The sequence below is a fragment of the Lonchura striata genome, chromosome 8 (assembly GCF_046129695.1).
Source record: "Lonchura striata isolate bLonStr1 chromosome 8, bLonStr1.mat, whole genome shotgun sequence".
Lineage (NCBI taxonomy): Eukaryota > Metazoa > Chordata > Aves > Passeriformes > Estrildidae > Lonchura > Lonchura striata.
Window position 1 is genome coordinate 16,795,903 of NC_134610.1, and position 5,878 is coordinate 16,801,780.

The window sequence follows — 5,878 nt, forward strand, 5'->3', positions numbered from 1 at the left end:
TCTCCTAGTATTATGCAAGGGAAAAAATATTTTGTCAAAATAAGCAACAAAACTATTCTCTTAAAAATAAACATTATAATTACTCACTTTCACAAATAGGAGACCAATGCTTGGAGGGATTTATATCACATAGTGACAAACCAAAAAATGTTAGGGTTGTTACAGAATGAGAAAAGTATCATTAACATGTAACATTCAGCTGCCCAAAATCACTGAGGAAATCTGAAAATGCCTAAACCCTGGTTTTGAGGCTGATTAAAATGTTTTAATAACAATGACATCTTCTAGTCTTAAACATGTCATGTCTCTTCAAACTAAGCACTCGCATCACAGTGAAGAAAAGGCCTGGTCAGTAGCAGATGTGGGAGAAAGGAAAAGGGGATTATGTTGAGCAGCAACACAAACATTTGCTTTACTACAAAAAGCCAGAGCATATGGGTAGGGGTTTAGAAAGATTTTTCAAATCTAAGGCTATAATAAAGGTCATAAACCAGTAAAACAGTATAGCTTTTCTTGACATTTCCATGCTAAAATACATTTTCATTCCTTGGTCTGTATCAAGGACTGTGGACTGTGATCTGGTCAGCATTAAGTCGTGGCTGGGGAGCGTAGCACCCACTGCAAAAACAGATTGCACAGGACTTCTCTAAGCAAATATGTATATCCAGAGAGAGGAAAATAATGTAAAAAGCTCACACAGCAGATTTGGTTTTGTTTATAGAGTATTTCAAATTAAGAAATTCTTAGTGAAAATAAATATTATCTTTTTCTAAGACATGGGGCTTCAGTATATACTGCTCCATGTCTTCTCACACAGAAGAATCTAACAACGCTTCACCACAATAAGACTCTGTCTTGCACTTCAGTGAGTTTTTCAGCATTAAGCCTGCTTCTACAGAACTACTCCTGGACAGCACAACTATTTAATCAGCCACTAAAGCTTGTTAAAAATAAATATTTAGAGCCAATGTTTTCATTTTTGTTCTGTAGCACTAAAGAAACATGGAGGAACTAATTTCTGCAGCATCCTTCAGTTTGATGCAAGTTAAATTCTCAGAACTCACTCTTGCAAGTGAGGGAAGATTTAAGGACTAGATTCCAAGATTTTATAAGTTGCAATAAAAAGGATTTTTCCTTGTCTTTTATTAAGACAAATGTCTATGAAGTGCAGTGGTGAGTATACTTTTTTCCGAATAATGATAGCAATAGACATTTCAACTGGGTGAATAATTTGCTTTAATGCATGTGTTCATTTACAATATCAAAAATAACTAATTCAAAATGAAAAAGTATAAAATTAAGTGATTAAATGCTTTGAAAAAGGACTACACATTTTAGCCATTATGTCAACAAGTCTTATGCATTTGAAAATCAGAACATCCTCATGACAGAACCGCAGTTTGATTTTAATTTAAATTATACTCCTCTTCATATATCTGAGATTTAAATCTGGACCTCTGTCAACTCAGATCTCAGTAAACTGTGGGCCCTGTTGCAGTTTGTGAAGATGTGGGGGAGAAGAAAATTTATACATTCACTGTATGTATATATACTACACTCACATGAAGTTATTTTTAAGTATATTGTAAATATCTAAAGGGAACATAGCTGTTTATACTTGAATCAAGAACAAAAGAAATTTAGGAAGACTGTGGTATAAAAGGATTTTGAGTGCATGTCAGAACATTGCTTGAAAACCTTGAAAGATCAAAAAGATTTGATCTGTACAGAGAAAAAAAGGAGGAAAAATCAAAAATTGTTATTGACAGTTCAAGTTCAAAAAACGAAAACAGAAGAAAAGCACTAAGAAAAAGAAGCAAGTATGATTGATTAAAATAAATGGTGACTTTATATTAGCTTTTAAATGCTTCCAGACAAATACTTTACAGTATATCCTTTAAAGTAATTACAACTGTTGAAAAACATCTTTATACCAATTGATCTTTATATCACATAGGGACAAACCAACAAATGTTAGGGTTGTCACAGAATGAGAAAAATATCATTAACATGTAACATGTACAGTTAATATTCAAAAAACCAAAAAATGTTTTTCCAAAAATAAGTTATGAATACACAGAGTCCAACAAGACTCTGGCAACTTATAGGTTAAGCTACAATAGTCTCCCAAATGTTGTCTGGTGTGCAGCACTCAGATCAGCAGCATGAGGGCTGTGTTTGCATCGTGACTCTCCTTTAAAGGTGGATACCAGCAGCACTCTGTGTCCAACAGTGCTGCATAGATCTGAAAGAAGAAATAAGTGTATGCTATGCAAGAGGAAAATCCTAGAGTGTTTTAAAGAAGTAATCAGAAGGAAAAGTAGCTTTTTCTTGTAATTATATGCTGACATACCATGACATGCTGCAAAGGACTTAGGGCAAATTTCTCATGTAAAGAAGAAGTTTCTTTTTGTGCTTAGCAAACATGATTGCAGGTTTGGTACCAAATTCTAATGTGTGCATCTTTTATTTGTAATAAGAATGACTTATATAGAGGAGGTCCATCCAAGAATGTATAAAAGATCTGAGGATCTAATATCTAGGATTGGTGTGTCCTTTTAGGTATGCTATTGAATACAGTATGCTTTGAAGGGGATAAGAAAAGTAGCTGTTTCAAGACCTTGTTTTAGATACAGTTTGCTCCAGGGGCAGAAGTAGGCAAGTGCTTGCTTAAGCAAGTGCTTGATTTCAAAAAACACAAAGCAAACATCTGTGTTGCATGAGGATTTCAGTCCTATTCCCTTTTCACTTCTGCAACCATTTGCTCTGGAAAGTTTCTCCTGTATGTAAATAAAGATTATAGGATTTGGTTTTCTTATGCACATGAATTAAAATTCTAGAGATATTACAGCTGTTCACATGGACCTGTTTAAGAAGACTGGCTTTATATTGATTTTTTTTTTTTTTAACTGAAATATCTTCACTTTCCATTGCCTCACTCATGCTTTAAAAAAGTAATTATTACAATTATTTGCACACTCAACAAGTGAGAATCTTAAGCACCACAGACAAAGGGCTTACAATCTTTTTGGTCACTACCCTTATGAATAGAATATAAAATTTGTAAGGTAAGACAATCATTAGAAACATCGGAACTGGAAGAGGTCAGATCTGACTACTACATTTTGAAAAGCCAAAGGCTTAAAAGCTCTCCAGGCATTTTCAGGGAATAATGGTGCTTTGATGAAACCTGGCTGCTCATGCTAAGTTAAACTGCAGTACCACATTTGTCAGTGCTGTGTGCCATGAGGACGTGGTCTCGCATCAAGGCAGAGAATGCTACAAGGAACTCACTCAGAAGCTTCAGCTTTCTCAAACCATCTCAAAATGCAGGTTTCTGTGCTGCCTCAAGTTCCCTGTAATGTGCCCATTGGTCAGATAGAAAAGGCAATTGGTCAGCTTCGCTCAGTCAGAACTTGTTAGCAGAGATAATGCTCATGTAGTTATTCCTGTGTCATTGTTAGTTCAGCAGATCTAAGTTACTTTAGCTCTCCAAGTTAATCTCCAAGCTTGAAATATTTTTTGAGCTCATGGTCTTAGTGTGGGAGACAAAGCAGTGCAACATTAACTAGTCAGACTGTTTTAAAATACTATTAAAATGGTACATTTTAGAAGTACATGGATAGCAAAGGTCAGGTAGATGTGAAAATCTGTTCAGAAGACACAACAGCCCTTTACTTCCCATTTAAATATGTCTCAAAACTAGACAGTGTTTGGACACTTTTAAAAACAAAACATAGTCAATTTTGTCTATTTAGTGACCATTGAATTCAGTAGAAAGATTACTACAATCTTCAGCAGAATATTTTTCTGGTTTTTAGTAACCTTTACTTAGAGATTTTAAGAGAAAACTCATTAATTTCTTTAAAATTTGCAGGGCAAATGATGTGTATATCTTAATTGAAGAACAATCTAGAAATAGATTATAAAATACTCTGAAATAGCTGGTCTGCTGAACCAGCTCAGTGAGGAGCTGTGTATTTCCTTTAACTACTTTAGTGTAAAGCTAAGTTTTCATCCACTTAAGCTTACATGATCTGTCCTTCAGAAAGTTATTCTCTTTGGCTTTTCTTAGATGTAATCAGAACTGGTCTGTGTTTCCCTAATTACAAACACATTTCTTTCTCCATGCAATATCCCTAAGTATGCAGCAACCATCATCTTGCCAAAGCTTTCTGGCATTTTTATTCCACTTAGATTCCAAATCTACATTTTTCTGTGAGAAAGGCTGTAAACAGGATAATTATGTAGCAATACAATTTTAAATGCAGCTTTCACTTGCATATAATTTTGAATGTATGGGTTTTAATTTCCTAGTGAGTTGTGGAGACACAATGCTATTGCTCCTGAAGAAAAGATATGTTTTCATTAATGTAAATTTCAAGAATTCTGTGAGGTTTTAAACAGCAAGTATGAGGAAGATAAAGAGATATCACAAAATGTTACAAAAGTTGCTTACAATCGTTGCAATTGTCTATCACTTTAATCTCTAATCTGTGTCAATTTTGTGTGGCCTCCTTTATCTCACCCTGTGGAATAGCTCTGTAAAGGAGCCAACCAATAAAAAACCCATAAGGAATGTAGCCTAGTTTTCTTTGTCCTCTACACATCCCAGAAGCACCTCATATTAGACATTTTTTCCCAGAGTTTTAGAAAATACTAATAAAAATTTTTTGAGAGGTAAATTGAATAGGAACTCAGTAACTGTCAACAACATTTGACATTTGGAATAGAAATATCCAGTGGCATATTAGAACAGAGGAATTTTTTGCCACAAATTTCCTGGGAGAGTTTTGTACTCATAGTATCATAGAAGGGACATTAACAGGTCTCTCACCTATTTTGACTCCTGCAATGAGCAGGGACATCTTCAACTAGATCAGGTTGCTCAGAGTCCCAGCTTTTCACAATGAGGGTGATAAAGCCCTGACACAGGTTGCCCAGAGAGATGGTACGTGGCCCATCCCTGGAAACATCCAAAGTGAAAAACTGTGAAAAAAGTAGTCCTTCCTTACAGGCCATGGAATGAAAACATAAGTGGTTTAGAGCAAAATTTGTCATTTGTTTTCAGTTATTCTGTTGCCTGACCAGGTCTCCTTGGATCTGTGCTGACACTCACTAATATACACTCTCCTTTTGTTCCAGCAGGCAAATGGCATTTGCTTTTGAAGTGACATTATCTGAACTACATTCCAACCCCAGGCATTAAATGTCTGGAAGCTCTGGTGTATAACCTGATGATAAATACTGCTTTACTGGATAGCTCCTGTGTTAACTAAAAACTGAATGACGCTTGGAGGATCAAATTAATACTCTCTTGCTTCCATTAAAGCATTCTCCAAGAATGCTTAGTTAGTTTACTTTCCCCTAAACAAACTGTGATTATAGCCAAGATTACCTATTTCTTCTTCTGGGAAATTCAGGTTTGCATATAAATTAACTACTACTTGCACCTTGTCAGAGAAACACTCACAGATTTATCTCTCATGTTGCCCAAACTAACTAGTTATGCACAGATTTACAACTTAAAATTAATTTAGGTGTTTCTATATTCCTATTAAATATCCAGTCATCGCCCATCGGTAAATGAATTGATCATATCAGCATTAGAAGAAAGTCGTATTAAATAAACAAGTAGCAGAAAACTTACTAACACGTGACCATATTCACATACAATTTTAAACAGCATACATTCACCTTTCTACAAATTATATATGGTGACTAGGCGATCTTTAGAATTACTACGGACCTATTGAATGTACAGTTACACATTTTCAGTGAACACAGCAAGTTTCAGAGCTTATCGAGTATTCAGTTTTCCCAGTGATACTGAGAGACCTTTGTGTATTCAAGTTTAATGCAATCAGATGAATTAGAA